We start from the raw sequence: 23400 nt of genomic DNA on the forward strand, positions 1-23400 counted from the left end.
CATTAAAAGCAATCTGAAGTTCACTGTATTTCTAATTGCAAAAATTTATAGAAACACATAGCTTGCATATACATACACACACCGGTTTTCGATGGCATTATAATCCTTGAGCTCATATGCAGTATCTTAGAAAGACGGGTTTGGCTTTACTTTCTCAAAACATGTCAAATTAGATCACTTTCAAGCTTAGCAGAAGCGCATCACAAGGCAGAAAGAACAGTGGAATTAAAACTTGTCCTAACAACAGCAGGAGTGACTTGAAACAAGTCAGTCATTCTTTGCGATGCTCTCTTCCACCAGTCCCAGTTTTACTCTTTCTTCCACCTCTCTCTTCATCTTTTCTTTCTCTTCCATTTTCCCCCTTTTTGCCAGTGACATTCTTTTGGCATCCTGCACTGCTTCCATCCGGAGCTGCTCGAGCTGTACTCTTCTCTGAAAAAAAAAACCAAAGCCGGCCACGTTTCTTTGTGTGACTTTTGTTTCTCTGAAACAATAAACTGGAAGCACGTACAAGATTCCTGGAAGTTCCTATTCTGGCATAGTTTATTAAATGTGATGCTAACAGACACAACTCTTGGGGTAGCTGCGGCTACCTACTCACCTATAAACTTCCTAGCAAACAATGACTACATATGCGAGTGTAAATGACACTTGCTTCTTCCAGTAAATGTATCTGCAGTTAATACTATTAGTTACTTCAAAACTCAGATAAACATTGAGAGTTTTGCTTATGAAGTACAAAATAAATGCTAATCACATCGTACTACAGTGAAAAGGAATCAGGAAAGGGGGCGAAGGGCATCAGAGCCTCTCAGAGCAACAGACTGAATTGCTAAAACTCATCTGAGGGAATTTCAGGTCATTTTAAATCAAGGACACAACGGGAGAGAAAATACTATAACAAAGGAACAAACAAAACCCTTTCCACCTCAAAATTAACTAGACAGGGAGACACTACTGAGGAAGCTTGTTTATTACTGAGAAAAATTCTGTCTACAGAAAGGCATTCACACTTGCTCTGAAGTCACTGAATCTGAATTTAATGAAATTTTGCATTTGCCATACAGGAAAAAGCTTACCTCAAAGAGCTTAAATAACGACCAGTTAACATCCTGATGTTTCACCCAGCTGTATCCATAATGCACTAAATTTTTAAACACAAGGTAGTAAAATTCTGTTTTCTAAACGAACGTCCTTTTTTTCATGTTTAAGTCCTTCAGTGTACAGCTGCCGTATACAGCTGCCAACTTTCAGTCTGATGTCTATTCTGTTCCGTTCTGTAATATTTTGATTCTCTAGAGCCCATACTGGTAAACATCTATGTTTGATATAACTTATCTCCAGTGGGACAGACCCCACTATTCCAAACACACAGGGTTTTATATGTATCCAAGATTTAAAAGTCCCATTCAAGGCAGACGCTAAAAGATACATCAGTTGCAGAACTTCTGTGAATAAAGCAGTTCTGTATCCACCTCACACTTCATACGTCAGATTTCTCATTCAATCTATGTGAGCATCTGATATAATTCAAATAGTGTAATTTCTACCTTGCCAGTCTTCTACTGCTAGGTAGCATGGGGCTTCATTTTTATGAGCACAAGTGTGGTTTCCAATAAGCACAGTGGTGTGGTATTAACGACTCCATGCGTAAAAGTCAGAAATCTCATTGATTTCTCTTCTAAAATACAGGTACAGATGATTAATTGGTAGAATTTGTACCGAAAGCTCCACCCTGCCTAACTTGTTTGCTCTATAGCGGTCTTTCAGCCTGGAAAGCTGTCTATGGATGTTCACAGTAGCTAACCTTAGTCTCGGAGAGTGCATTTCCTTTGCTCTGCACTCACCTTAAAGATTCTTTTCTCCTCACGTTCCAAGTAATGACACAGTAGCAGCTCTCTTAAAGCTGGTGGGTTTACAAAGATCACAGCCACTAAAGTGAATGAACTGAACCTTCTTATTTAAATTCTTTTGTAAAGCACATTTTACCGGTCCGTTACATGGAAGACATACCCCAGTCAGTATACAAGCACAAACCACTGTACTCAGATCGTAATGATGGGAAGACTTGCTCAGCAATCCCAAACACTCCTGCTTATGCCGCTCATTCCAGGATTTCTTTTTGCAAATATCACTGCAAGTGAAGACTTCATGACAATGCTGGCAAGGTGAGAGCTGAACACCAGCTGAACGTCCACACTGATAGCAGTATTTAAATACAGGTAATCTAGAACAAAGACAGTTGTAAAATGAAAGCACACTGTTGTTTGGTTAATGCTTTCCTCAAGCTGACAGCATGTTTGCAGATCACAGTAAAACTGCATTAAAACGGCTACAATACGAAAATAATAATGTTCAACAATAATGCTCAGCAATAAAGAACAGGAGTCTCTGCAGCTTATCACAGGGGTTTGTGGGGAGCAGACTGCAAACCAGCTGCAAAGCCAGCCCCCAGAAAAGCCTAGTGAGAAAAATGACCAAGCTTTTACCAAACCAACATCCACATCCTGCCATACACTAGCACACTGCATGCTTTAGTGTACACTCGGCCTGGAGATGTCTCTTTTCAAACTGGCATGCAAACAGATCATATATGGCCAGAGATAACAAAGCCAAGCTGGCAAACTTAAAACACTCACAGAACACCCTGGAATACTGCAGAGACAAACAAGGGCTTTCATAGGCCTCTGCACCACAACAGTTATTCCAAAGTTGGAACATAAAACAGATTGCTTGGACTAAGGCTGTCAGTGGGACAGGGAAGCAGAATATTAGATATAAGTGCAAGCTGGACTACAGATTCACATCCTTTTAAAAGCATCTAAGGATCATTTCCAAATAGCAAGTTTCACTAAGGTTTCATTTGTTGCTGGAAGTCATCATTGAGATTTATTTGTAAAATCTTGGTGTACTAGTTTAACTTTCCAGGTTTTAGTTTGAGTTAGTTCATGTTCTTCTAGGTATTTCTGCATCTTATGCTACTATTGATCTATCTTGGTTCAGAAAAAAATGCTACCTCAAAATTTCTGTCTTCAAAAAGGCCCCAGCTCCTGACACCTATCTTACTTCCTCTTGATTCAAATACTGAGGCAAAGTTCAGAAGCCTGTGAATTCCGTACAGTATGAGAAACTGGTGACAGAATTCAATATCCTTGAGGCCAGTATTCCATTATTACTCAAACTTTTGTTAATACACAGTTCCAAGAATAACATTCAAACTGTACAACTTATTCCTGAAATTTCTGGAGAAATGTAAGCTACAAAATTTTACAGGCCTAATTCTTAGTATTTGCATGCTCCTCTAATGTACTGATGTCATTAATTGGTTTAAAACACAAGGACACTCTGCTTCTCACAAGAAGACTGAATATTATAAACAGTAATAGCAAAGTCTGGAGCTGAAAAGGAGGGATGTGATCAGAGCCCAGAAAGAACCTAATGGCAGCTGGTAAGTCTGGATAGACTGGAGAGAAACATTAGAAAGGAGAAAAATGGCAGGGTGACAATAATTTTGGTGAGGAAGAAAAATCCCCAGGGCATAGGATTTTTGACTTGTAATAGTCAATCCTTGAGAGCAGTATCCTGTAGTACTGTCCTACCTCATTTCTTCCACATGCTGGCTCCCTCCTTTCTTCTTTGAAACACGTTTATGAATGGCTGAATCCGCTACACCAGCAAAAGAGAACAGGGGGGAAAACAAAAATTGGTATTCTGACATAAGAATTCAAATACTAGTCACAAGACCCACTGTCATTAAAAGTCTGCTTGGCTTTGTCTACTGTAGAAAAATTGAAGATACATAATAAAATGCATCTTCCATCCACAAGCTTCAGAAGCCAAGAAAATAGGAGCCAATTGCTGCCTGTCACAGCCAAGAGGAAGAAACCATACAGATAACTTATTCTTACAACCTGCTTGTGACAAGCCACAGAGTCACAGGTGATGCTGAACTGCAAAGGCCTTACAATCTGAGTTCACTTCCCAAGTGTGCTACATCTTTTGTCCCAAAGACCTATCAGAGACCTAGGATCTAAGCCTCATTTCACCACGCATTTGACCAGTACTGAGGGTGTAACTCAGACCATCCAAATTAAGATTTATGTAACATATTAATATATTCATTGTTGCTACTTTAATAGCAGAAGAGCACTGACATAATGGGAGAGGACCTGATAGTCAGTTGCCATAAGGAATGAAGGTACACTAGATATCCGCAGTGACCACTGCATGTATCCTGATCCCTGCAGTAATGAAAAGCAATTCCAAGGTTCTCCCATGAAAGAAGAGCCAACTCCTCCAATCACTCCTTAACACATGGTAGTAGATCTTGTACAGGGATTTACCAGGAAGCAGCTGACAGGCACTAAACTCATATTCAGATTTCTTCACAAAGCCTGTTCATTCTCTTTAATATTTGTAGAATTGGGGAGGGACTCTTCATTAGGGACTGTAGTGAGAGGACAAGGGGTGGCAGGTTCAAACTTAAACAGGGGAAGTTTAGATTCGATACAAGGAAGAAGTTCTTTACTGTAAGGGTGGTGAGGCACTGGAATGGGTTGTCCAGGGAAGTTGTGAATGCTCCATCCCTGGCGGTGTTCAAGGCCAGGTTGGACAGAGCCTTGGGTGACGTGGTTTAGTGTGAGGTGTCCCATGGCAGGGGGGTTGGAACTAGATGATCTTAAGGTCCTTTCCAACCCTAACTATTCTAGGATTCTATAACCCCTGCATCTCCTTACCAAACATGGATAAGCAGGTTTTATTAGGAGTTACCTTTTCAGACAATAATGAGAACTATAATAATCAATTCCCCTTCAAACCAGGTGATGCTACCTTTAATCTTGAACTAATCTTAGACTTGAACTAATCTTAGACTTGAACTAACATTTCTTGGATCTTCTCAGCTCTTCCTCATCCCACTCTTTCTCTTTCAGGATGACACGCTCACGGAGCTTCACTCTAAAGTGTTCCAGCAGTGATCGGCGTGTTTGAAAAGCTTCCTGCTCAGATGCTGGCAGTATGTGGTATGGTGTGTGAGCAATTCTATCCTGCAATATGAGATAATTCACTAACACCTGGGAACAGTAGCACACAAGTTAGTGTTTCAGAGTTAAAGCCAACCAATTCCAAAAGCACAGCATCGTCCCTGCTGGATCCTGGCTTGGATCTCAGTTCATGCTATGGAGCACAGAACATGTCCAGGTTAGATGTCCTAGTTGTTCCAGTTATCAGTTTGGTGAGTGCTCAAGAAATTAACTAAAACAATTTCCAGATGTTTCTTCAAGAGAAAATCATAGAATAATAGAATAGTTTGGGTTGGAACAGGCCTTTAAAGGTCATCTAGTCCAACCCCCCTGCAATAAGCAGGAACATCTTCAACAAGATCAGGTTGCTCAGAGCACCACTAAGCCAGAGATGGTGTTTCCAGGGATGGGGCATCCCTTCCCACTGGAATAGGTTTCACAGAGAAGATCTTTCACATCTTCTCTGTGAAACCTATTTCAGTGTTTCACCACTCACATTGTAAAAAATTTCTTCCTTACATCTAGTCAAATCTACTCTCTTTCAAGTTTAGAACTCCTTGTTCTATTGCAACCAGCCTGCTAAAAGGTTTGTCTCCATCTTATAAACTCAATTTAAGTACTGAAAGGATGCAGTACGTTCTCCCCGGAGCCTTCTCTTCTCCAGGCTGACCCAGCCCAGCTCTCTCAGCCTGGCTCCAGAGCAGAGCTGCTCCAGCCCTCGCAGCATCTCCGTGGCCTCCTCCAGACTCGCTCCAACAGCTCCACGTCCCTCTTGTGCTGTTGCCCCAGAGCTGGATCAGGACTGCAGGGGGGGTCTCCCCAGAGAGCAGCAGAGGGGGAGAATCCCCTCCCTTGACTGGCTGCTCATGCTCTGGGGATGCAGCCCAACACAGGGTGAGGGGTTCTGGGCTCCAGTGCACACTGCTGGGCCACATCCAGCTTTTCAACCACCAGTACCCCCATGTCCTTCTCTTCAGGGTTGCTCTCAATCGCTGCTTCACCCCCAGCCTGCACTGATACCAGGGGTTGCATGGACCCATCTGCAGGACCTTGCACTTGGAAGCTGCCCTCATCTTGCAGAGCTCTTCTCCCAGCACGTCTGGAAGCACCACGAAGTTTCTTGAAAATTAAAAGACAGCTGGGGGGCACTGTTTGCCCACTACTACACTCCTCAATTTCCCGTGCTACTTCCCTGTAGCAAGTGCCAGGAAGGAGAGCATAGAAAAAAAAGTCCAGAGCAAGACAGTAAGATACATGGAGTACAGTGATCAAATTTGACCTGTGATTACAGCTATGAATTGCTTAATTTATTTTCCTGTTTGAGAATCAGCTATGATCACAAGGTAATATCTACGTAGAACATTGGTGAGGGATGAAGAAACCCTCAGTAGTTCTAAGCAGGCTGCTCTGTGAACAAGGTGACCATTACTACCGTTCTTTTCAGAACAACTGCTGTTTATGTTTCAGACATAAGCAATCTGCTCAACATGTAAGTTTTCTTGTTAATAAGAATACTATAAAAAAAAAAAGAGGTTTAATTGAACTGTCACAGAATCCCAGGCCTTTTTAAAGTAGTTTTTTTAAACAAATATATACAGAAAAAACACATCAGCAGAAGTTTCTCATTATACTTCACAGTGAGATTCTTTTTATAAGGCATTACTAAATGATTAAAGATCCCTTTAGTAAATTCACTTAATAAATATATATTTAGTTATTTATCTATAACATATAATGCATAATACATATTTTAATGTATTTTTTATTTAAATATATGTATTTTAGTTAGGAAATCCATTATTTTTAAATTTGACCAATAATGTCCTCTCATGGCTTGCAAGACATCAGAAATTAACATGATTTATAACCCATAATAACTTCCCCTGATTTGGTTGTAGCCTCACAGAAACACATACTATTTTTGGTTTTAATGCCCAAGTTTAAGACTACGAGTAACCCTGTTCAATCAGATTATGAATGGAATCTTACGATAAGATGGACAGCAAGGATTGTCTTCACAGGCAAAACTATCAGAGGGTATTGAAACTTAACTGATTAGTGTTTCATTTGGTGCTGAACTGAGTCTCACCAAAAAAAGAAGAGAAAATCAAATTTCCATAAAAGGTTTTGAAGGAGGCCCTGGTCAATTCATAAGGACATAACAGGCCATATATTTGAATGGATGCAAATGCACAGGACTTTCAGATATGGAAACTGAAGTTATACCTGGTAATACTCATAATAGGCGTAGTCAACAACTGTTCCCACAGCTTTTCTCTGTCCTTCCTGAAGAGTAACTGGTGCAAGGATATCTGCACCAGCTTCAAGCAGCTTATCAACCTGAAGACAGCAAATCATGACACATTCAAGCAAAAAGAAAACCTTCCCAGAAACTGCATTCATACCACAGCTACAGAGACAGTGCTGAGCATCAGAGCTTAACCTCTGTTTGTGAGACCATTTTGTGCACCAAACCATGCATTTCTTCTGCCCCTTTAGAGCTGATGATGAATTGTCAAATCTAAACATGTTCTGTAAGTAAAACCTTCTTGCAGGCAGTAGCTATTTGTTTCTGGATATCTCACGATATTCCAGCAACACATGAAGCGCAGACAACTAGTGAGGGAGGGTTCAGAACAGAACCCACCTGAGGAAATTCCCTCCTCTCCCAGACCCATCAGCTGCAGCCTTTCACTTCCACTCTGAATAATATCAGCCCTGTGCTCCCTTGGATGAGGAGAAAAAACTCCAGTTTTCACAAGGCCAAATGCTGCCATTGACCTAATCATGAATGAGAAAGCTCACTCATCACCAGTGGTATTGAATATTTTGCATTAACAATCAAAGACAACGCAGCTCTCTTCATGTGGATGCTGGTTGGGTTCATAAACAAGGTTATAGTCAGATTTGATAGGACTGTGGGCACTACAACTACCCCATCTGACTTTAATGCAGTTTTTCCTTTTCTACACAAGGAAGTTATCATCCTCTTTACTTGAACATGAAAATGAATTTCCATACAAAACACCTGTTCCTCAGGACAGAAATAAACAGCATTAGGAACAGACACAGGAAGAGTGGGGAGAAATCAGATTACCCATTACAGAGAAAGGAGACAGAACTCTCTGGTTTTCTGAGGTTTGAAAAAAACCACAATAAACACCCAGAAGTTATCTCACCAAGGCAATCCTCTGTGCTGCCGTCCTCTGCTGTTCATATGCCGTACTGAAAGCAGCACACAGGGCACTTCTTACTGCTCCAATCAATGGCAGATTTGGGTCAGCCCCATGTCTGAGGAGTTCAATCACTGCCTGCAAATGTGCATATGCAAATGTGACACGTTAGTGACTGGAGAAGCCTTTATTGACAGTTCTACAGCAGGAAACCCAGACCCTGGTCAGATCAGGCAAAGCCCTAAAGCTTTACAGTATTTACCACAGCACACTTGCAGTGTCAGCCTGTATTTGTCATAGCTTCAGTAACACTCAAAAATTTAGTCACCAGACAGTAGTTTTTACTTCTTTTAGCATGAATCATAGCATCACCATCGAATCTGGAATATTGTGTCCAGTTCTGGTCCCCTCAGTTCAAGAAGGACAGGGACCTGCTGGAGAGAGTCCAGCGCAGGGCAGCTAAGATGATCAAGGGAGTGGAGCATCTTCCTTATGAGGAAAGGCTGAGGGAGCCGGGTCTCTATAGTTTGGAGAAGAGGAGACTGATGGGTGACTTTATTAGTGTATATAAATATATAAAGGGGGAGTGTCACGAGGATGGAGCCAGGCTCTTCTCAGTGGCAAACAATGATAGGACAAGGGGTAATGGGTACAAACTGGAACACAAGAGGTTCCACTTAAACTTGAGAAGAAACTTCTTCTCAGTGAGGGTGACGGAACACTGGAACAGGCTGCCCAGGGGGGTTGTGGAGTCTCCTTCTCTGGAGACATTCAAAACCCGCCTGGACACATTCCTGTGTAACCTTATCTAGGTATTCCTGCTCCGGCAGGGGGATTGATGATCTTTTGAGGTCCCTTCCAATCTCTAGCATACTGTGATACTGTGATACTGTGAAAGGGTAGCTTTAAAAATCACCTGGTCTGAGTCATAGCGTATTTGGAAAAAAAAAAAACAACAAAACCTTTACTACAAAGATAAGGATTAGATAGGTTGATCCCTTACAGCCTATTAGATCATTACTTTATCAGACATAAGGAACCAGTAGAAATTGTTGGATATGGGACTATTTCATTAAAAATCATGAAACCTAAATTTTTGTGTTGCAAGAAAACACTTTTGCCCAGAAGAATACCAAAATTGACTTTAAAATTATGAAGACAGCATACGGAAAAAGGTTGAGAAACAAAGACTTGATACAGAATCTATTTCATGTTGTATGCAGTTGTCAGCCCTTTCATAGCACACACTCTAGCTCCTCTAGCTGTATATATTGCATTCAGATTTATTTTTATAGATATTTGATACCCTTCCAGTGAACGGAATATAGTTAAAGAACAGCAACACACTACAAATATTTTCTTTGTTCTACTACTTATCCTATGTAAAGTATAAATTTTGTAGTGACAGAACAAAAGGTAGAATGTTGGTTTCATAAAAAATACTGAAAATGGTTTCCTCTAGATTTGCTCATGGCTGAGTTTCCAACAGAATGCCGCTCTGGATTATTGGTGTGCTTTTGTATTGGAGAAAGATAAACAGGGATGCAGAAACCACACTCCAATCCTGCCCCTTTCAGCTTTTCGGAACTGCTAGGCTTGCCTCCCTTTGGAGTGTTCTTACCATGGCTTGCTCAGCCCCACAAAAACAATAGCCACCCTTTTCCTACTTTCTTTACATTCATGTCTTGCTGGCTTTCACACCACTCACTAGGAAGTTTAGTAAAACGACTGGAGAAGTCTGGGGATAGCAAATTTGAGAGATAGATGTTAATAACTTTCACTGGGCCAAATGACAGAGAGTTGGGCGTGAGAGGGAAGCAGCAAGCTTTCAGGCACAAAGGACCTGCCTTGAGTGGGGCTCATTCACATATTCATTTAAGCTCTATGAATAAAGGGTTACCAGATCAATATAAAAGTGATATTTGAAAAAGTAAATTTTGCCTAGACTGTGTCTAGGCATTCTGTAACTAAATACTGTTGATAAATAGGTATTAAGTTCTCCTGTTTACTAGTTAAGGACAAAGTACTAAAATACAACTCCATGGAGATGAAGCAAGCAAGTCCCATAACAGACATATATATCTTCAGACATTTGAGTATGGATCTCTGTCTGGGGACAGGTGATGAGTCAACAGAGAGCTTGTGAGTCACAGTCAAAGGAGATCTCGTACAAGCTGCTGATCAGGAGGACTCTCTGGATGAAGTGCTCTACAGACAGATAGGAGCAGCCTCGTGCTCATAGGCCCTTGTCCTCATGGGGGATATCTGCTGGAGGGACGGTACAGCCTGGCACAAGCAGTCCAGGAGGTTCCTCCATTGTGCGGAAGACAACTTCCTCTTGCAAGTAATAGAGGAACCAACAAGGAGAGGTGCCATGCTTTACCTCGTACTCACCAACAAGGAGGGGCTGGTTGGGAAAGTGATGCTCCAGGGCAGCCTTGGCTGTAGCAATCACAAGATGGTCGAGTTTGAGATCCTCAGGACAGTAAGAAGGGCACACAGCAAGCTCACTGCCCTGGACTGCAAGAAAACAGACTTTGGCCTCTTCTGGAACCTGCTTAGTAAGGTTCTGTGGGATAAAGCCCTGAAGGGCAGGAGGGCCAAGACTGCTGGTTGATATTCAGGGATCAACCAGGTTGAGGGAAGGGATGCTTATATCCTGACTTACAAGCTCAGGAGTGTTGTGTAACAACTAGAAGGAAATGTGGCAGGAAGGCCAGGAGACCTCCATGGATGGATAAGGAACTGCTGAGAAAACTTAGAGGGGAAAAAAGAGGCTTATAAAAGGTGGAAGCAAGGACAGGCAGCCTGTGCAGAATACAGGGACATTGCCCAGGAAGCTAGGGACCAGGTTAGGAAAGCTAAGGCCCAGTTAGAATTAAATCTGGCAAGGGAGGTGAAAGATACCAGGAAGGGCTTCTATAGGTATGGAGCAAACAAAAGACAGACTAGGGTTAATGTTGGCCCTCTCCAGAAGCTATCAGAACTGGCTACCCTGGCTTTGGAGAAGGCTGTGGTTCGCAATGACTTCTTTGCCTCAGCCTTCATCAGCAAGTGCTCTGACCACGCTGCCCAAGTCTTGGAAGGCAGACACAGGGACTGTGAGAATGAAGACCCTAGGCCCACTGTAGGAAAGGATCAGGTTCAAGACCATCTTAAGAACCTGAACATGCACATAGTCCATGGGACCTGATGAAATCCATCCGCGGGTCCTGAAGGAGCTGGCAAATGAAGTTGCTAAGCCACTGTCCATCATATTTGAAAAATCATGGCGGTCAGGTGAAGTTCCCGATGACTGGAAAAAGGGAAAAAAAACCCCTCATTTTTAAGAAGGGGAAAATGGATGACCCAGGGATCTACAGACCAGTCAGCCTCACCTCTGTGCCTGGCAAAATCTTGGAGCACATTCTCCTGGAAAGCATGCTAAGGCACATGAGAAATGGTTGGCGGTTGGTGACAGCCAGCATGGCTTCACTAAGGGCAAATCATGTCTGACCAATTTTGTGGCCTTCTATGATGGGGCTACAGAACTGATGGATGGGGCAAAGCAGCTGAAGTCATCTATCTGGACTTGTGCAAAGCGTTCAACACTGTCCCACATGACATCCTTGTCTCTAAATTGGAGAGACATCAATTTGATGGATGGACCACTCAGTGGATAAGGAACTGGCTGGGTGGCTGCACGCAAAGAGTTGTGATTGTCGGTACTGGGACCAATCCTGTTCAACATCTTTGTCGGTGACATGGACAATGGGATTGATGCACCCTCATCAAGTTTGCCAGCACCACTAAGTCGTGTAGTTCGGTTGATACGCTGGAGGGAAGGGATGCCATCCAGAGGGACCTCGACACGCCTGTGAGGTGGGCCAATGCCAACCTCATGAAGTCCAACCATGCCAAGTGCAAGGTCGTACACCTGGGGCGGGGCAATCCCAGGCACGGCTACAGGTTGGGCAGAGAAGAGATTCAGAGCAGCCCTGAAAGAAACTTCTAGACTCTGTCTTATGTAAGACATGACAGAGTGTTCTGGGGCACCGGAAGCATGTGTTTATTTACAACCTAATACAATACACCTCAAGTGACTCTAGTTTTTTGGGGGGTTGGTTTTCTTTCTTTTTTTAAGGCTCTTTCAGGGAAATGCAAAGCTTTCACTACAAAATCAGGCAGGCAGTAATCTCAACTCCCTGCTCAGGTCCTCTGCAATCTGAATTTCAATAGCTGAAAGATGAGCTCAAAAAGCAACATACCTTGTCTGGACCATATAGCTCATTTCCATCTTCTGCCCTTGCATTAAGATCTGGGGCAGAATGCAGGAGGTACTGAGTTATCTGGACCCCTTCCTCCCCAGGAATCGAGGCAGCTATGTGGAGGGGAGTTAACCCCCCTAACTGAAAACACAAATATAGCATTAAGACTCCTGTTTATCAGAAGCAGCATTTAAATAGTGATAAATATTATTTTAAGAATAATCCAAGCTCACTCTTCCCATATGCTGCGCCTCACAGACAGCCACCAGAAATCTAGAGCCCAGACTTATAAGACTGTGGAATACTAAAGGCCCCAGACACTTGGCCTGTTAAATATCACAACAGCTATAACCAACGTGAGGAGCAGCTTCGCAAATATTCCTCAACCACTCACAAGCTTGGCAATCAGAAAACATAGTAAGAAAGAGAAACTTGGAGAGTAAGGAGCTTTGAGTTCTTTCTACTAAAAAACAGAAAAATAAATCTTTGAACAGGATAATCGCTTTAAACAGCTTTCTGGCCATTCTAAAGCTGATTCTGACATGCAAGATATTTTACAGTAGGGCACTGAAGCTGCAGTACACACCTTGAATCCCATATTATGAAATATCATTCAGTAAAACCTTCGATGGAAGCCGCACATCAGACCTGGCTCCCCTTTTTAAGTGGAGTTCCACTGCTTCTGCGTCTGCAGCTTTATCAGCAAAGAACAGAAGGTGTGGTGGGGCCCAGGATGCGTTGGGATCTGCACCTCGACGAAGCAGTAGCTGGATTGCTTCCCATCTCTTCTGTCGTCTAGAATTGACATAGAAAATACCAGAATAACATATTAGCACCTTCCAAGAAAAGCTAGTGGACTAAAATGGCTTGCAGGTAATAGACATTACAACTGTCACTTAGCAGAGGGAAGACATGGCAGTCTTTAGGGTCACATCACAACTGTCATACACCAGTCAGGCAACAACATTATGACCTGAAGAGGAGACAGTACAGTCAGTGTATCTCAGCCCTCTAAACTAAAGCAGTGGCATGCAAAGAGCAGTCTCTGCAGTCATGAAAAGCTGCAGCATAGGGACAGGTAAAAAGCTAGGCAAGGTTATCTGCGTCTTTACCAGTCTCACATGTGACTTGTAAAACATTTAGTCTTCGTATTGTTTAATGAAAGAAACAGAGTCCTCCTTCCTGCCATCAAAGACTGCTTGGAAGTTTCTTTCCTCAAGAAAACTTCATTCACCCATCCATCCCAACAAAACAAAGGTCCAGTGTTTCTCTTAAACAAAAGCTGGAACCAGTGCTATGCTAGATTAGGACAGTATATTCCAGGTGCCATCTGCATCTCTATGGAGGCAAACTATCCACACACACAAAAGAATCTGACACCCCTACAAAATGAAGCAGACAGCACTTGGATGCTTGGATATCACCCAGAAATTCCATCACAAAGTGTTCTCACGGTATACTCATCTTTGCAGGCATTGTAATAACTCGGCTTTACCCACAAGCCCTACATTCAGCAGATCTCTATATTCCAATGAACAATATGCAGTATGCACAGTATTTCAGACAACAAGAATCATGGGAGGTGGGAGCATGTTTTACTTTTGTGCCACAAAAGTAAAATGTGGCACAAATAAGGGATGGAGGTCAGAAGGCCAACCACGAACTTTCAGTCTGAGGGGTCTGAGATGTCAAAACGACCTACACTGCCATAAAACCCACACAAAAATTTGGACATCTTTGGTGACTGCTCTGTAAGCAAAGCAAAAAGCAAAATGTGTCCCTTTCAAAGATCCACAAATGCAAAACAGTTGGACTATGTTTCAGCTGACACTGGTGAACAGACACTTGCAGAAAACAACAAGCAAGTTCCTATGTAGTCAAGACTTCAAGTAACAAATATATTCTCCTTCCTCAGGTCTGCACTACACTGCAACTCTCCTTGGCATATTTAGAAGCTTTTCACAATCTTCTAACAAGAAATCTTGTCTTGTTCAAGCATGATGTCCTTTGCTTGAACTGCACTTTTCAACTATAGTCTTTCTCAGTGCTGCCGTGAGCCACATTAGAGCGTATAAACAGTTAGTGGTTTCTACTCGTAAACAAGGTTTGCCCAGTTAAACAATCAAAAAATATCTTTCCTTGCAACGGATGCACATTTATGTGAAATATGTGAAATAATGTTACCTTCTTTTTGCAAAACCATTTATGAGAGTTGGTCTCCCATTTCTAGCGCATGAGACTTACTCTCACACTATGCCTTCAGCATCACTCACAGTTTCTGAGGATTCTGATTTTTCAGTCCACTTAAAGACTAAAAAAAAAGAAAAAAGAAGTGTTACTAAAATGAAACAAATCTTCTTCCAGTGCATGACTCAGTATATTAACACGCCTGTTAATCACAGCTTTAACGCAATACAGCATATAATGATACTGGAATTTTGTTAACCGCTGTTAGGGATATAATTTAGAAGTAAATTGTAACTAAGTTTTTGCTTGTTCATTTGTTTTAATTTCTTAAAATAACAGAATATTTCTCTTGTTCAATTTCAGGGCAAGTTCAGGTTAGATATAAGGAAGAAGTTCTTTACTGTGAGGGTGGTGAGGCACTGGAACAGGTTGCCCAAAAAAGAAGTGGGTAAATGCTCCGTCCCTGGCAGTGTTCAACGCCAGGTTGGACAGAGCCTTGGGCAACATGGTCTAGAGGGGTTGCCCGTGGCAGGGGGGTTGGAACTGGATGATCTTAAGGTCGTTTCCGACCCTCACTTTACTATGATTCCATGGTGTCTAAAGCGTGTTCAGAACAGTTGAATCTTTCTTCCAGTATACATCACCTAACTTAAGAGAAAAAGAATTGCTGAAATAAAACGAGACACACACAGATTTTCAACCTGCATTAGCTTGCATGAGAATCTGATACTAGGATCTACAAGGCTAATTTTTCCAAATCTGGATGCAAGTTCAACTCAGAGGAAAAGTGAAAGCAGTGTATGTCTACTCGCCAGATCTCACAGACTGCTACAGACAACGACCAACATAGAAAGATCCCCTCTCTACTCCTAATTACCTTATAGTACTATGAGAGGTAATAGCTCTACACTGATTTTCTGTGTGGTTTTCAGCAGCAGTTCTCTCTCACTCCCCTTCTCCCTTTCCCATATAGTTGCCTTGCAACTTTAGCAGTGTTTCGCACGACCACATGATCGTACTCTTGGAACTGGAACAGTGACTTCAGAGCAACCAAGGATTATTTGGTACTTAATTTCCAACAAGTTTCCTCAAAGCACAAGCCTAATCTGTCTAACCTCATGTGAAAGTTCCAGAGGCACCCCTCCATTTCTAGGCTACGCGGAAGCACTTCTAAGACCACACAGTTCCTGCCCAGACCCCTTTTTCAGCTGTTTTCTCATCCTGGCTGGTGAGTCCCAGCATCCTTGCTTTCATTGCTTTCCCATTCCCAGGTTTGTACCCTTACAAAATTCATATCCTGTTCCTACACAGGAAGTAAGAGCAGGTGTTTCATTTTGTGGCAGAAGAAAGGTTAGGGATACGACTCTTCCTTTTTGAGTACTCCCCAAGCATCACCAGACTTCTGACAGAACAATCTCTTCGTAGTAGCCACCTCCATGATGCCAGCAAGGTTACGTAGTACCAGGAGAATCACCTACATCCTACTGTTCTACTTACATTTTTGTAATTCCCATTAACTCTCCCACTGCATCTTCACTGTGTTAAACACCTAGCCAGCACAGCCTCGCATTCTGCTATTGATATAGTGCCTTATTTCAACTGCTGAGTAAGCTTGTAACTGCATAGGAGCATGTTCTTCGACTTAGGAAGTGAGTGCAGTGAGAGCAGAGATTATTCTGCAGTTTCAGAATGCAAAATGTATTAAAGTTCTGAGGCTTTTATACAGCAAATTTTAAAAGCAAGCTTGCAGGTTGGCAAAATACTACATTATGATTCTGTTATTTTAGATTAGAAGTAAACAAACCTTGTAACTGTGCAAGCTCCTCTCAGCAATATTACCCTTAAAAGATTCTTCTGGATAAACAAGAATAAAACACATGGAGAGAGCAGAAAATCCTTCATCACTACACTTACTCACATCAGCTCCACTATCAAGAAGAAGATTGACAAGAGCATTACGGGAATGCACCTGTAGAGGGGAAGCATCCATATTTGCATATATAAGTACACACTTCTTGCCTGGGACATGGAAAGAACTGACAACACAATTTTGAGGTAATGATGCTCTACACTGTTTATCTAATTCACATTGATATTTTCCTCAAAACAGAAGCTCAATGTCTTACAGGGTTCAGAACATAACTTCTTTGGTTAATTTTCAACTAATGGATTTTGCAGGAATTCATCGAGGATTCATGCACAGAGAGACTAGAAATGACTGAGACGGCTATAGGAGAAATACAGTGTTCTAAATTATCTAGCTTCTGCTTGGCATTTACAGTGAATGCTGAGTATTGAGGCAGCTGACAGAAAAACAAAGAAAAAGGCAGGGGGAGAGATTGCATCCCCCTCCTACAGAAACTGGAGTTGTACATGCGTAGTTTCAGCCACAACCACTTTTCAGCAAAAACAAAACAACTCTGTGTGCATCTGATTGCAAATAGGATCAAAAATAATACGGGCACAATCACATCCAAGAACATAGATCTAGCCCACGGCATAATCACAACCTGAAATCAAACCTGACATTTGAAATCACTGCTAATATTTACTGAAGGGCTTCTTTTAGGTTCTTTGTTTACCATGGGGGTTGGCACGATACCAGTCATTACAGACACTACTCATGCCACACCGCTTTTCTGGGTTTCCTGCTTGTTGAACATTCCTTCATACTATGTAATGAAACAAGAGAAAAAATTAATCCAGCCTACTACGCCAGGAATTTTCTCATCATGTGGTAAAGAGTCATGCTTAGAATCTTACAGCCGCAGCAGCAAGTGCTGTGTATCCATGTTTGTCAGCTATGTCTGGATGAGCAAGCCCGTTCCTCAGAATCGCAGAGACCCCATCATAGTCTCCTCTTGCTGCCTTCCTAATTAGCTGCTCCGAGGCAAGTTCTCTGGGGCCTGAAGGCCCATAAGCATTGCGGGCTCCACTGAGAATGAGGTTGACATCTGAATTGAACTCCACTTGACAGCGCCTAGAAAAGGAGAGAAAAGCACAGCACATTTAAGCAGCTAGGTACTCTTGGACCACTACTGCAGCTAAAGAAAATGCATCAAGAATAATATATGCTGGTCCGCAAGATGGGAAAATAAGGCCAGCTATCATTTTAACGAGCTATTTTAGGTAGTGTGAGCTTGCTTATATGAATGGGGTGCTGGCAGTAGCATATAGATTTTATCTAGACAAGTTAAAAGTATTTTAGTAGATGTTTGATGGACGGGTAAGAAAACAAAATCTAACTACCATGTGTTTTTATGACCCAATTTATCATGCACAGTCATGACATTTGTTTATGATCTAATTTTCATCACCTGCTTTAACTATGACTATAAAATATACGTAGGTAGCTTGTGTTCCTATCAGAAAAGCACACAAGGAAATCCTCCGTGGGCTCAAAAAGCATCTGCACATACAAGTACCAAGCTACATAAAAACTGATGTGCAGTTGGCAGTTCTACTAGCTGTCGACTTTTTTGTTACAGCGTATTTTGAATAGCCTTGAAGAAGAACAAGAGTCAAGACAACCACAAAGAGTTATCAATAACCATATTTTCAGTACTTTTGAAAACCTGGCGCTATGATTCCCCATATTTTTATTTCTATGCCAGACTACACTCTCAGGACAGCGAAGGTCAGAACAGGTCTCTACAGCCCTTGACTCCCAATTCTTTTCAAAACTGGACTTCCAGAAACCCTGACTTGTTAATGAGTAATGGGATTATTTTTCTAGGTGTGACCAGGATAAACCCAATGTTTAACTTAAAGGAATAAAATCTATAAATTGAGAGATGAATATGTTATTTGCTTCCTTTTTTAACAAAAAACAACCCTTATTGGCAACTTGTAAACCCAAGGACACAAAACCCAATCTCGAGTGCAGCTTTTATCCTGCAACGTAAATTTGAAAACAACAAACACCCATGGGTAGTAATTGTTAAAAATCCACACATAATAAACAAATCATCAGCAGTTACCTGTGCTTATGCACGTGCATCTACCTTCGAACCAGCAGGGAGGTTACATTTGCAACAGGCCAAGGGTCCTCCTCAGGCAGCTTCTTCTGAAAATACAGAGCATCACACTCTCCAGGAAGGAGTGAGTCAGAGTAAGACGATCCATGTTACGAGAATATGCAAAGACTCCTTCAGGTAAAATATCCTTATCATCAAAAGGGAGATGTTTATAGCTACGGAGAAATGGGTCTTCCTCAAGTGAAATATACCCCTTCTGAGATCTGTCATCAGTGTACCTGTAGTGCGCTGGATAATCCAAGACAGGAAAATAACCAGGTACTTCAGTACATAGCTTAATTAGATGATCTCTGAGCCACAAGCCAACATCCTGACAGCCATCTGGATAGCTCTCAACCCCTGGTCCAAATTGCTCATCAGATTTGTACAGCCCCTTAAGAAACAAGTAAACTCACGAGTATCAGTCAGAGATCAAACAATTTGTACAGTTAAAGTCTGGATTGTATTTAAACCAATCTGGCTGCTTTTGGCCTTACTGGTCCACTTACTATTGACAGAGCAATAACTGCCAAAGCCAATCTGAACAGCAAAGCCTTCACGTTCACTTTGGTCTATTAACAGCAAACACAAATCTTCTAGCACACGAACAGTGGAAGGCCCTAAATTTAACTACAGTAGGATGTAATGTTTAGATTACAATTCCTGATGCTTTTAAGGCCTAGGCAAGATTTTATTTTAATTTTATTCTGTGATCAATTTTAGATTGCACCTTTTGGTCCAGGACAGGTTTTTGGTTAGATTTTACTACCTTCTCAAAACAAACATTTCTGAAACACATCTGGCGCAGACACAGATTCTGGAAATGGCACATTTCTTTTCTTACAAAGTAACTAAATTTAGGGTATCTATAGTCTTGCAAGCATGACACGACATGCCAATGGAAGAGTCTCAGCAGCAAATAGTGCACTACAGGACAGGAGTTGCAGTCTTCCTACAAAAGGTATCCTAGTTTGACCTTGACACTGTGGTAGGTAAGGCATAAACATCATCAAATTCAAGCAGACTCATGCGTATCTGGACCACACAGATGGTTCAAGACAGGTTCACACTAAGCTATCACAACCTCATAACAGCCATTTGGAGCAAAAATCAGCAACTTCACACTGAACTGTTTACCTACACAGATAAATGAGTAGGACAAAAGCACTATCACTGGCAGAATATACTGGCAAGAATAAAATTCTGAGTATGGTTATGATCTCAAGTTTCTCTCTTTTTCCCCGAGCTTTAGATTTTACATCATATACTCAAACTAAAGCTCTCCTAAATCTGTAATTAACGCCACATTATCAACACTGAGCAAGAATGCTGTGTTCTTGTTGATGTCTCCTCAGTGTTGATTGGCCCTCTAAATGCAAACACTGTTATGTTGTTTCTCTCTATGTTTTAGATTATTTGAGGACTTGCAGAGATACCCAGGGATCAGCAGGAACAGGTGGGCACTGTTCCCCTACACTTGGGACTGGTCAGATATACCTTTTAGGAAAATAAAGAAGGACTGCAAGCTCTTAGAAAACAAGATTTCCAGCTTCTACTAGCAACATCAGGGCTGAAAATGATGCAAACCAGCCAACTAGCTACCTGGAAACTTCAGAGTGCTATCTTCACAGTTTCCTAAAATGCAGTGCTTTTCCAGTTTCTAATTCATCCTAATATGCCTTTTGAGAGTACTGTCTAACAAATAAGCTCTTCATCAAAGAAGGAGAATAAATACCCAAATTACATACATTAGATACGTGAACAAGAAACTTTTCCAGGCAGCACTGGTGAGGCTGCACCTCAAATACTGTGTTCAGTTTCAGGCCTCTCACTACAAAAAAGGCATTGAAGTGCTGGAGCTGGTCCAGAGAATGGCAGTGGAGCTGGTGAAAGGCCTGGAGCACAAGAGTGATGAGGAACTGGGGGTGTTTAGCCTGGAGAAAAGGAGGCTCAGGGGAGACCTTACCACTCTCTACAACCACCTGAAAGAAGGCTGTAGTGAGGTGGGGGTTGGTGTCTTTTCTCAAGTAGAAAGAGAAAATGGCCTCAAGTTGCACCACAGGAGGTTTAGTCCGGATATTAGGAAACATTTCTTCCCTGAAAGGGCGGTCAGGTCTTGGAACAGGCTGCCCAGGGAAGTGGTGGAGTCACCATCCTGGAGGTATTTAAAAAGACATGTAGATGTGGCACTTACGGATATGGTTTAGTGGTGGACTTGGCAGTGCTGGGTTAATGGTTGGACTGGATGATCTTAAGGGTCTTTTCCAGCTCAAATGATTCTATTATCATCTCCTTCAATATTTCCCCATGGGAAAGTTGAGTACAGAAGCTAAACTGTTGAAATAGCACCCTAACTCATGGGAGATCAAAGCATGACAATTTTGCTCTAAAGAACTAAAATACTAAGGGAGCTACTCGGAAAAAGAAGAAAAACAACCAAAAAACACCAAACCAAACCACTGCTGACTTTGAAAGGCACAGGAATTGCAGTATTAGCACAGCAATTTCCCAGTTCCCTGAAATTTTCTGACATCCTTCCATTCCAGCATCCCATAGGCTTCTACACGGCCAAGATAAACAGCTCCTGTGAATTTGGAACCATCAGGCCTGTAGTTAACCCCATTTCTGTGGCGGTGGCCTATGTACAACTTTCCCACATATCTCTGTAATCCACAAAAGAGGACAAGACAAGAAGAATGATACAACTGATAGGACAAAAATAAGTGAAATTGCATTCTTACTGCAGCAGAGCAGGACTAACAAGATGCAGGCAACTGACACACGAAGAGGATGAATCTGTTACACAGTTAAGACTGGGCACAGTCTCAATGTCACTTTAGTTGTGGGCTTCAAAGCCCAGCCAAGATTTTACCAATTTCTCTAGAAGCTCTTCCATCACATAGCAATCAGTAGTCCATACTACTTCAGTAGATGTATCTCAGTGTTCATATTCTCATTGCTAAACGACAGAGGAGAAACCAACATCTATTCAACCATTCAACAGCTGTCCTAAAGACCGGTATGCCAATATACCTTCAGCATTCTGCATTCAAAACAAAAGGTAAAAGTCTTCAACTGCCAGATGCATGTGAAGTGACTGGATTATTAAAACTTTACACACCACTTGCTTTAAAAGTGCTCCAAAACTGCCACTTTAACCCTTCCGGAGAAAGCACTGATGAAATTTTGTACCATAGGCAAACAAAGTGCTGGGCTGTATGAAAGTGGCTGATGCGCAGTAAAAAGTTGTCCATAACCCCCTCTCTTCTGTGAAGAAAACCTTAGCTACCAACCTGCTCATCTGACTGTACCTGACTGAAATCTGATCGTCATTGATTTCAGTCACAAACACTTCAAGGTATTCACCACTTTGAAGCAAAACCAAGCATTTGGAAGATATTTTATATAAATCAATCAAAAATTGTTAATTAAAAGCAAAAACCACTTAAATAACAATCTCAATTCTTCACTTCTTCTCTTGCATTAAAAATAATCATAAAGTATGCAGCCCTGCCACAGTCTTGGCACTTTGTGGCATAAAAGGAGTGACTGCCCCTGGCTTAAAACAAAAGAACATTATGGTGCTAATAACAGCACTCACAGCAACCATCTACCATCTTCTCTGGGACTGAGGACAGACTGAGTGGTCCGAGGGAGAGAACAGAGGGTGTTATGTGAAACCGTGGAGCTCAGTTTTTATTTTCACAGTGGATGTGTTACCAACCCAGACACGGACTGACAGGAACACCAAGAAGAGCAGTGAGGGCTGATTCCCCAGGTGAACGTGCTCTCAGACATCACACGGATGCTGTGAAAGCTCTTGCCTTACTCAGAATAAGCTCAGACTGAGTTTGGCACCAGTAGAGGGCGAGCAGAGAGAGAAAGCCCAGGGAAGGCGGCATCCGAGCCGCTCTTCTTCCAAGGAGGAAGCAGGGCCTCCTGACCGCCCCTCCCCTGCCCACGGACGGGCAGGGCTCCCAGCGAACACACGCTGGGGGACTCGTGGCCACGGCGCATCACCGACAGCCGTCCGGGGCCCGCGGAACGCTCGTACCCGGGTGGCAGAGCGGGGGGCCTCCGGCGGTCTCTCCCCGCAGCCCAGCATCAGCACCGCGCACGTTGCCGGTCCCCGGCCCGCGGGGCAGGCCCTGCCTGGAGCTGTGGCCACAGCTAGCCGCCCTCGCCTCTTCCGTGCCCTTGGCCGCCAGCAGAGCGAAAACTCGCCCCACATCGACGGCCATGGCCGCGCCCCCGACAACACTGCCGACTCCGCCTGGTGGGGTGCGAGGCCCCAGATCATGGCCGGCGCCTTGCCGTGGACACCCCGGCGGCCTCGCCCGGCGCTGGGGCCTAGAGGGAGGCCCGCGTAGCCACCCTGCGCCGCCCCCCCGCGGCAGTACCGTATAGGACAGCAGGCCTGACCGTGAGCCCGGCCCTGCTCACTCCAGCCCTTTGGCCTGCTCTTTCTGCCAGCGCTCGTCGTCTCTTCTGCAGACTCTCGCAGCTCTCCTGGCCGCCTTGCTCAACCTTGCTGTGAAATACGAGCTCACTCCTCTAAACGAGATAACAGGGTTTTATTGAGGGACAGAGTCAGTAAAGCAAAAGCAACAGCGCTGGGTGCACGACCGTAGCCAGAGGCGCGCTGATGAGCATTTGTTACAGGTTTATATACTTTCACTATTGCATTACCCATATACATAGTCATAATTCCCGCGTATAGGCAGGGAATATTATATCTAGCTCCAGGACCTTATTA

The 23400-nt window shown here is 42.8% G+C and overlaps 1 pseudogene across 1 annotated transcript; it reads right to left on the minus strand.

Moving 5' to 3' along the window:
• Window positions 1-267: 267 nt before the first annotated feature.
• Window positions 268-21530, minus strand: LOC308232741 (ankyrin repeat and MYND domain-containing protein 1-like; annotated as a pseudogene). Its single transcript has 13 exons — window positions 21161-21530; window positions 18609-19038; window positions 17392-17608; window positions 16433-16597; window positions 14715-14752; window positions 13065-13236; window positions 12442-12582; window positions 7248-7361; window positions 5979-6140; window positions 4883-5072; window positions 3600-3666; window positions 2014-2227; window positions 268-432 (listed from the first exon to the last, which is right to left on the minus strand). The product of its transcript is annotated as an ankyrin repeat and MYND domain-containing protein 1-like (transcript).
• Between the last annotated feature and the right edge of the window lie 1870 nt (window positions 21531-23400).

The sequence above is a fragment of the Psittacula echo genome (genome assembly GCF_963264785.1).
Source record: "Psittacula echo genome assembly, contig: SCAFFOLD_48, whole genome shotgun sequence".
Taxonomy (NCBI): Eukaryota; Metazoa; Chordata; class Aves; order Psittaciformes; family Psittacidae; genus Psittacula; species Psittacula echo.